This window comes from Erpetoichthys calabaricus, chromosome 1 (genome assembly GCF_900747795.2).
Source record: "Erpetoichthys calabaricus chromosome 1, fErpCal1.3, whole genome shotgun sequence".
NCBI lineage: Eukaryota > Metazoa > Chordata > Cladistia > Polypteriformes > Polypteridae > Erpetoichthys > Erpetoichthys calabaricus.
Window position 1 is genome coordinate 106,572,134 of NC_041394.2, and position 10,835 is coordinate 106,582,968.

At 35.8% G+C, this 10,835-nt stretch overlaps 1 protein-coding gene across 5 annotated transcripts in view; it reads right to left on the reverse strand.

Annotated features, from left to right (window-relative positions):
- Positions 1–10,586, reverse strand: part of cald1a (caldesmon 1a) — a 333,467-nt gene extending 322,881 nt beyond the window's left edge. For 3 of the 5 annotated variants that reach the window (XR_003716695.2, XR_003716693.2, XM_028804774.2), the window contains exon 1: positions 10,347–10,585. The gene's annotated coding sequence lies outside the window, so the exon portion shown is untranslated. Of the gene's footprint in view, positions 1–10,346 lie in introns of all 5 variants that reach the window. The other 2 variants (XM_028804805.2, XM_028804787.2) reach the window with 2 other exon arrangements.
- Positions 10,587–10,835: the final 249 nt, after the last annotated feature.

Consider the following 10,835-nt stretch of genomic DNA (forward strand, 5'->3'; position numbering starts at 1 on the left):
TAATTTTACCTGATGGGTAACTTAGGCTAAAGACCTTCATTCTGAGCCATACCAGTTGTAAACAGTGTTTAAGTGTCTGAAGTAAAAACAACTCTAGTTCTATTCATTTTTTTAGTAAGATTTCTTACCTGCTTTAAATTAAATTAGTATGTCATTAGATCTTATAAGAATTATTATGTCATCTTGTATAGGTCAATTTGGAGCTCAATGGTACTTTTTCCACACAATTTAGCAATCAGGTACTAAGAAACCAAGAGATATTTATGTCCTTAAAATCTGTCTTCTGCATAATTTCATAACTGATTGCTTCTAAACCACATGATTTAAAAAATGGTTTACATTGCATTCATCTTATCATTATCACATACTTCTCTTTGGTCAAGCAGAACTCCTGTAAACCAATAGCCAAATACTGCTAGAATAGAATTTTCACACTCATTGATTAATCAAATTTTAAATATACAGTATGCAATACTTTCTAGACCACTTTACTGGTAGTGGCTTATAAAATGTGTTTAGCAACAATTACAATGCTGACTGCGTCACTGAATAATTTAAGGATGATATATTGGTATGGGAAGGATTTCCTGAAAACAAAACATCTTATTTAAAAATTTAAGAAACTAATGAAGAACAAAAGTAAAGTGCTTGCCCCTTTTGTAACTGTTTCATAGAGGGCTTCATTACGTGATGTTTAACCACACAGTTTAATGGGATAAAACACCACCAGTCAAAAACTGAAGAATTGATGCACTAAGCATTAAATGAATTTTTTACTATTACACCCAAAATAAAGGTTAAAAAAAGTTCTCTCTCTTGTTTCCTCATCATCATATTCCACTGTACTATGTGGAAGGCATACGCCATCTTACACTGCAATGTTGTGCAGCATAGCACACAAAATAATAACAGCAATAACACAACACAATATTTAGGTGGATGACTTGAGGCATTGAACGTACACCTTCCAAATTCCTAGCGCATGCTCCCTCAGCACTATGTACTCTGGTGTGTGTTGATATATGTCCTTCAGCCATGGCTTTAGCAAATATGCATTAGAATACCTGAAGACACAACAATACTGAATTAAGTGGTGATTCAACATAATTGAAAAATAAATACTAAACGTCTCCATTGTGTACCATGATGAACAACCTCTTTGTATTGTGAACAAAAGTGCACACAATTCTTTGAGAATAATGACTAGGTCAGGTTAGTCATTCATTTACAAACAAGTTTACATACTACAGTTAAGAAGGGTTTTGAAAAACAGTCATTATTTAATGAGCAAATTTAAGTTGAAATTAATGAAGTATGTAGCGTTATGAAGCTTTGGGAAAATCAACACTGTTTAAATAAATAAATGGTATTTTTGTGAAAAATTACATAAATCCATTTATTTATTTTTATCTTATTATAATCAAGGTAATGGGGACCAGAACATAACATGGCAGGATCACATACTCGTCATATGAAAAAATTTATGAACCCCTCTTAATTCTTTGGATTTTTGTTTATCATTTGCTGAGCTTTCAAATTAGCAACTTCCTTTTAATATATGACATGCCTTATTGAAACGGTAGTATTTCAGCAGTGACATTAAGTTTATTGGATTGACAGAAAATATGCAATATGCATCATAACAAAATTAGACAGGTGCATAAATTTGGGCACCCCAACACAGATATTACATCAATACTTAGTTGAGACTCCTTTTGCAAATATAACAGCCTCTAGACGCCTCCTATAGCCTTTGATGAGTGTCTAGATTCTGGATGGAGGTATTTTTGACCATTCTTCCATACATAATCTCTCCAGTTCAGTTCAATTTGATGGCTGCCGAGCATGGACAGCCTGCTTCAAATCATCCCATAGATTTTTGATGATATTCAAGTCAGGGGACTGTGACGGCCATTCCAGAACAATGTACTTCTCCCTCTGCATGAATGCCTTTGTAGACTTCGAACTGTGTTTTGGGACATTGTCTTGTTGGAATATCCAACCCCTGCATAACTTCAACTTTGTGACTGATGCTTGAACATTATCCTGAAGAATCTGTTGATATTGGGATGAATTCATCCGACCCTCGACTTTAACAAGGGCCCCACAGCAAGATGGAACCTCCACCAAATTTGACAGTAGGTAGCAGGTGTTTTCGTGGAATGCAATGTTCTTCTTCCGCCTTGCAAAGCGCTTTTTGTTATGACCAAATAATTCAATTTTTGTCTCATCAGTCCAAAGCACTTTGTTCTAAAATTAATCTGGTTTGTCTAAATGTGCATTTGCATACAACAAGAGACTCCGTTTGTGTCGTGAGTGGAGAAAGGGCTTCTTTCTCATCACCCTGCCATACAGATGTTCTTTGTGCAAATTGCGCTGAATTGTAGAACGATGTACAGATACATCATCTGCAGCAAGATGTTCTTGCAGGTCTTTGGTGGTGATCTGTGGGTTGTCTGTAACCATTCTCACAATCCTGCGCATATGCCGCTCCTGTATTTTTCTTGGTCTGCCAGACCTGGGTTTAACAGCAACTGTGCCTGAGGCCTTCCATTTCCTGATTACATTCCTTACAGTTGAAACTGACAGTTTAAACCTCTGAGATAGCTTTTTGTAGCCTTCCCCTAAACCATGATACTAAACAATCTTTGTTTTCAGATCTTTTGAGAGTTACTTTGAGGATCCCATGCTGTCATTCTTCAGAGGAAAGTCAAAGGGAAGCACAACTTGCAATTGACCACCTTAAATACCTTTTCTCATGATTCGACACACCTGTCTATGAAGTCCATGGCTTAACGAGCTAATCCAACCAATTTGGTGTTGCAAGTAATCAGTACTGAGCAGTTACATGCATTCAAATCAGCAAAATTACAAGGGTACCCAAATTTTTGCACAGCCAGTTTTTCACATTTTATTTAATTTCATACAACTAAATACTGCTTCACTAAAAATCTGTGTTCGGAAAACACCCCAGGGTTCCCAAACTTTTTCATATGACTGTAGCTAACCCTTTATTTGTCATGTTAAGCTAGTTGGCCTACAGTTACTATGTTAACAAAATTACTGCTTTTTTTTTTTTTTATTGGGACATTTATTATCCTACAGTCTTTAAAACTTTTCCCAATGTGTAGTTATTTCTAACAAAACATGTTGAACACGTACATTAAACTGAGGCAAACTGAAATGGCATGGCTCACCATTTTTGTGGAAAAAGTTTATATAGTTATGTGAGTCTGCTGTTTATAGAATAAATGCTAGATAGAAGTACCTAAACATTCACCTTCAGTTCATCTAAGGAAATGTTGCTTCACGAGCGGAGGACCGGAACCTGAATGAAAATGATTGAATTTAATCATACTTAAATGTGCAAGTGAATAACCTATAATTGAAAGGAGATTAAATATGCAGTGCTAACCAAAACAATTACACAAAAATAATTCTTCAAACTGGGCAAATACAGAGTGTTACATGTAAGTGGAAGACACATTCAATTTAAATATACCAAAAAGCAAACTCTGACAAAGATTTAAGGGTTTACGTTAACACAACATTCTGGTCTTGTATTAAGAATGCAGTGGGTTAAGAAAAGCAAATATAAATATTAGGTTATGTGGTAAAATTGTTCAACACAAGTTAACAGAACTCAATAATGCTCTAATGAAACTACATATAGAGCATTTACACAACTCTAGTCACCATACTGCAAGAAAGACAAATCAGCACTAGAAGCTGTGCAGATTAGAGTAATCACATATACTGTACCTCCAGACTACAGGGCATATAATACTCCGATAAGCTAAGGTTACTGATACTCAGTATTAAACAGAGAACACAACCAAACTACCTACATCAAATCTTCAAAATGATCAAAACTTGAATGAGTAGAATTATTTCAATGTAATTGGAAATCACTTGTTTAAAGACGCCAGAGGGAAGTGTATTCAATACAAATAAGAAGCACCTCCTTTGTACAAAGAAGTCATGGCAAATCAGAACAAACTTGTGCAGTTGAAGCAGAAATGTAGACAGCTTTAAATATCTGCATGAGTACTGTGACAACTTAGCCATAAGCAAACTAGCTTGATAGACTAAATGGCTTCCTCCTATTTATAAAATTTCCAGTGTGTTTTAAACTTAATCCATCACAATTTATTTGATTTGGTACTTTTTCCATTAAGAACATAAAGAGTTTTAAAGGTGCAGTACAAATTTTAAACAGCCCTTTTGCAAAGGCGGGCATGTGGATAGCCCCGACAGCCAAAGAGCCGTAGAGCATATCCTGGAAACAATGAAATCAAACCTGAACAGAGTGTAGGGCATATATTTGAACTCACTCACACTGAACCATTTTAGACTTACTAGTCAACCAAACCTGCACGCGAATGAGATTTGGGTCAGAAAATAGTACATTAACTGCATTAATGGCTCTGCCTTACTTTAAAAAAAACCTTTAGGATTTTAAAGGTTAAACATGGAATTTACTGTTTCTACTAAAACAAAGCAAGCTGTAGGAATATAAGATAGAAAACTACTGAAGTGCTAAAGAAACATTTATTAGAAATAAAAATGCCTCATGTTACAAATAATTTACCTACTATAGAATAATAAATGTTACATAAACAAGAAATATTTCTTCATCCTCAAGTCTATTTGTAGATGTGTTTGCATATAAAGAAAATAGTACCTACTGTGATGGCCATGTTTATCTGTTTGTATAAAACAACTCAGTTCTTTGTTGAAATCTGGCACATTCTTCAAAGAAATTTGGTTGGACAGTTGAAATCGCATTACAATATCTTGAATACAGCTCGTTGGACACATTTTTGAAATTTTAAAATCTGCCACTGAAAATCATTATTGAATTTACGAACTCGTCTTAAAATACAAAAGCATTATGTGATTTCAAATATACATGAAAAAAATTATATATATATATATATATATATACACATACACACACACATACATACACACACATACTGTATGTACACACATATATACACAAATATATACAGTATATGCACACACACATACATACATACACACACACATATGCATATATGTGTATATACGTGTATAGGTACAGTATATATATATATATATATAAATAAAATATATAGAAGTGGTAGTGCTGTGGTGCTATAGTTACACATGCATGCATTGAGCAACCCTCAAGGTTACTTGAAAACCTCCACCCCAGGGCAACAGAAGATAATGTCACTCACTAACCACCTTGTTTTTTTCCTGCAGCTCAGAAAGGCCCAACAAGGAAGATGCCTTAGCAATCTCATCCCATTTCACATGCCCCACCCCTTACAGGAAAGGTGCTATGTAAACAACACCCACTCCAGAAAAGTGTATTTTAGAGACCAAAGCTTTACAAAGTGAAACACTTTCAGTCTGAATGCCCTTTGATTACTTTTTTGCTTTATTTAATTGTATGCAGTGAATGTCGATTGCTTTTAGTAAATGGGATTATTTTGTGAGTAAACAGAGCTATTCATTGTGTACCCCAACCCTCAAACCAGTGGTTCTCTATTCATTTATTTATTTATTTTCAACTTGCCCTGCAGCAGTTAATTTTTTTCTGTACACCAATTTAGAAGTTTTTGGACGTGAGAATAATGAACTTGATGTTCATTACTGCATTAAACGTGAATTAGCTGAATATATTTTAAGGTCTTATCGTGACACCAGCTTTTTTTCTAAGAGCACCATTATTTTGTGATTCAGTCATTGAGATGTGGGTCCCGGTTGAGTGATCACAAGGGTCTTAATGTTGGGCATCAATTACATGAAGGAATAAAAAGATCACCTCCAACAGCAACTCCATAACCGTGTTTTGTGGGTAAAACCTTTCATTTGCAATTTACTAAAAGCTTTTTTATTTATTGACTTCCTGGTAATGAATATCTTACTCTCTTCCTGACTACTTAATTTCGGTTTACCTTTTCGACTCCAGAAAAGGATCAGTTTGACTCACGGTTTTGACCTCAAGTTATTTTTTTGACTAACACATATGTACTGGTCCTTTTCATTTTTCTTACTGTATCTCAAGAGTCGATATACCAGTAGCCATACATGCTGAAGCAAGTACAACTCGCGGCAGGAAATGGCATCAGACAGGGTCAGATATAGGTGGAGTTAGATGACTAACTATAACCATATAAGAAAGATAAAGCATTAGATGTGTATTTATTTATTCAAGTTGCTACTAATTATACTGTTTATTTATTAATCACTGTACAATGTAAGTACGGTATCACCCCTTACTGCATCAGAATGCAAGGGGAGTTTTCATTATATGCTAAAGGTGCAATATAAATGAAATGTATTATTATTATTATCATTAGACTGCCTTCTGCCTTCACCCAGTCATGTGCTTGTCCCTGCAACTACGTGTTGCATTGCACAAACCTCAGTCAGAGCAGTTCACTCTTACTGCTCCTTGAAATCAAAGCAGGTAAGTGACATGATCTTCACGTCTGTAAAAGTAAAAAATAAAAGCAACTTAACTCGTGTAGAAAAGTGCAAAAAAATGGCTCAGTAACACTTTATTTTACAATGACTAAACATGTACACAGTATTTCAGTTAAAGTAAAAACAACCTTATGGTTGTATTATCTAAAGTTCACAATGATTCAATACTTCTCGGACACTATAATTTATCAGGAAAGTACCACAATGATCCACCATCTATCAGGTTCAGACGCAGCCATCAATTTTGCTTGACACTTCACCAACTTCACTCCATCAGGTACTTCTTTTAAAATTAACAAACTAACAAAAGCACATGAATCTTTTCATTACTTGAACTGGAATCTGCCATCTATGAAAGAAATTGTAGCCACATGATATTGTAAAATGGTATAAAAACATTTTTGCACACTACTAGTATCTAATTACATTCTATTATCACTATTATTTTTATTATAAATCACTGAACAAAAATAGGTAATAAACAAAATTGTGATAAACTCTTTGATGAAAAGACTGGAAATTGTGAAAATCCTTCAACTTTCAAACCACTTTAACCAAGTCCACCTGAATGTTGTGAAATGTGTACATTTTCTTACTTGTTCCCACCTGCTTTATCCCAGCTTGGGCAGGTGCTGATTTATCACATTGTGCTGTACATAAAAAGCTGACAGCTAAAATGAAACATTTTTGGACAATAGGATGGAAAGCAGACACCCCTCAAGGGAACAAGAAATATGCACATTCATTTACTTTCCTAAAGAAACCTTTGATTTCAAAGTCTGGACAAAAATCATTTTCAGAAAGATTTTAGCTCACACATAATTGCATTTCCTGTATCATTGTCAAGTCAACAAACATATGGCAATAGCATCTACTGTATATTCTTCTCAATATATGTCAAAATTTAACCTAAATCAGCCACTTTGAAATTTAAAACATTCACATAAAAACATGAAATGCTATTTTAAAAACATCTTTTAACAAAGAAAATGCTACACTACACCAAGAGAAATTGAAAAAAATAAAAATTTAACTCAAAGATATATTATTATGCATCCATTTTCAACCCTCTAATTCCAATTATAGAGGGCTGAAACTTATTCTTTTAGTAAGCAACAATGGATAAGATGCCACTTGATAACTGCGCTCAGTGATAACTGGATTCCCAACGCCTATACTTCTTAAGAGTGAGCCAAGTATTATCATGGATTAATCTAACACAAAAACATTCAGGATGCAAAGAGAAAAAGAACAAACACAAACACAAACTTCACACAGACAGCAGGTCGGTTAACAGTTGAAGCCAGTCTCCAGGAGTATCACCATATTACCCGAGTATTACTCTATCACAATAAAACACTCTCAGACTCCCATAAATTCAATTTAAGATAGAAGGAATCTAAAGCCAATCTTAACAGCAATGATCAGGGTGCCAATACAGTGAGGGCCCACTTACACAGGACAAATCTAGAACCACCATTTAACCTAACCAGCATATCTTTGGAATGTGCGAGGACTATCAAAGTACCTGTTGAAAATCCACAAAGATGGAGTGTGAAAACTCCACATTGATAATGGCAGAGCAAAAGATTCTGAGCCAAGATGCTGGGCCTGTGAGACAACAATTCTGACCACTGTGCTACAGTGGCTAAAGTATTTTATAAGCTAAAAATGCTTACTGTATGTGATAGAGGAGCCAGGTTCTAAAAAAAACAATGTTCATACAGGTTTTAAATGACATATTACGATACAAGTGTTCCTTACTGTATATATGTTTAAATAACAAATTCTCTTTTTATATTGATCTGATCATTTTTGTTTATAACTGTTTGTGCATTTTGTGTGATTAAATGTAGTACTTCATACATTATACTTCCATTATATGTAAAAGAAAAAACTGGACTAGTTAATAGTCCTGTGTTGAAATCCAAGTCTAATCACTGTCTGTGTCGAGTGTGAATGTACTTCTAGTGTCTGTTGGGAATTGTCTCCAGGTGCTCCACTTTCTCTCCCACATCTCAAAGATATGCATGTTTTGCTAAATGGCAGCTCAGCACTTGAACAGTATGTGCCTGACTAATGACACATCCAAGAATGGTCCTTACCTTGCACACAATTTTCCCAGAATAAATGTCAGCTCCAACAAAACTGAACTGCACTAAGCAAATTCAAAGCTGTACTGATGATTGTTCCTTTGTGGCTTTTTCTCCGTGTAATTTTCCCACGTTCCAAAGAAGAGCATGTAAATTTATTTGGGTGTGTGCATGGGTGTGCCCTGTGATAAACTGGTGTCCTGTCCATGGATGATTTCTTCCTTGCACTTGATGTCACCAGGATGTGCTACAGCCCTTGAGATCCTGAAGCAATTAAGCAATTGTAGTAATGAATGGGTGTTTTTATTTTCTTTTGCACATTTACACTGATGCAGTGTAAATCTACACAAACCCACACATACAAACATTTATATATGTGTGTGTTTTTGCATTACACACACTTGTATATACACACAAACACACACATATATATTTACACACAGAGAAATAAGGAGGGAGTACATATACAGTATAGTTATGTCAAATGAAACAATATACAGTAAAAAAACAATTTTCATTAAGTCCAGAATAATAACGTATGAATGCCTAGATCAATAAATCAAACTGAGGTGTAATGTTATAAACACATGATGAGAGTGACTATAGGTTCCATAAACAAAGAATATCAAAAACCAAAATAAAGTTGCAAGCTCTAGTCAAACCGGGCTTAATTTTATAAGAAAGAAAGAAAAGTAAATAAAGGTCTCTGCTCTGCAGCAACCATTACGTGGTTTGACATCTTATTCGCAAATAAACACATGTAAAAGGCTGATGTATTAATAAAATACTAAGAGCACACCTGAAAGGTCAGCTGTAAGAGGTGCATTCCTTTAAAGATAAACTGAATGATCAATGCTTTTGCAAAACATCAGTGGTGTCTGTCTGAGCTTGCCTGCCAGAATTTTTCTATCTCCAGAATTACTCAGATAGAGATCTAAAGCGGGCGTGGAGGGGGCATTAACTTAACATCGGGCTTTTTTCTTTTTTTTTTTCTTCTTTTTGCCACTCCCTTTACTAATTGTAATTCAAAATGTATACACGCGTAAAGTATATAAACGTGAAACAGAAATGATAGAAATTGTGCCACATAAGGAATTACTGAAGTCGCAGTGGCATCTCAGCTGTTCAACATCGTCCCTAGGATGCTACGCTGATCTCATCCCAGCGCGCCCCGTAATCATATCCGCTTTCAACAGTTAAAAATCTTCCGCTGCGAATTATGCAGCACATCCTGGAGCTGCAAAGTTCTAAGTAATGTGGTAAACCTCCAACATATTTATAAGCATTCGTTCAGTTACGCCGGATAATATACCGTTTACCTGTGCTTAAACAAAACACAGCACACCGAATAAACAACTCCTCGAAATTAAGTCTCCGACTCTCTCACTTTCTCTCTCTCTTTTCTATTTTCCAACGAAATTCACTTCACCGCATTATACCTTTAAATGGAAATAGTCGCAGCAAGAAGAAAGCATGCCACGAATTACTTTCATTCTGTGAAACGTTAAAAGAAAAGGCAGTAATGCGAAATCGCAGAAAGACGGCAATTAACCAAGTGTTAACGAGGACAGTCGTTACAAACTGGCATTGGGTCTTCCCACGATAACTGTCACCCACAAAGGAACGGCTTAAGAAAGTGTAATAAGTTCAAGCGGCGAGCTGAAGTTATTCTTAAGAAAGCCTTTTGCACACTATGGCGCAAAGTAACTTTTCAAGTGAAACACTGATGTTGTCGCCGTGCGCTTTTTAGTCGCTTGATTTATTGTTCCTTACCTGCAGCCCCGAAATCGCTTTCCTTTCCAGGCTTTACGTATGCTTCTATCTGGCGGAATACTACTTGAATGGCCGTAGAAATGCAGACTGAGCCGCTGAACGTAGAGAGGCAAACGCTCAATTGGAATAGGATCTCAAGACGACGGGCTTCCCTTTAGCCCCTCCCTTAAGCACATCGCCCTAGTGTTTACAATGGGCAGCCACTAGTATCCATTGTCCGCAGCCAGTTGCAACTACCAACCAATGGTCTCGGTGGGTTCGGCTTTGCTAGCAGAACATGCCGCTCATTCCGCTGGCACGCTCAGGAAGTCGATCATCAAAAAAAAAAGGAAAAAAAAAAACTTCTCCGAAAATTGGATCACGCTGCCAAAAATGCCTTGCAACATTCCCTTTTTTGGTTATCCTTAGACGGGCCTCTGAGAGCAAATCCTCTGTCAGGAACAATCATACGAAATGTTAATCTTTCAGGGAAAAAAGGGAGTGCTGCTT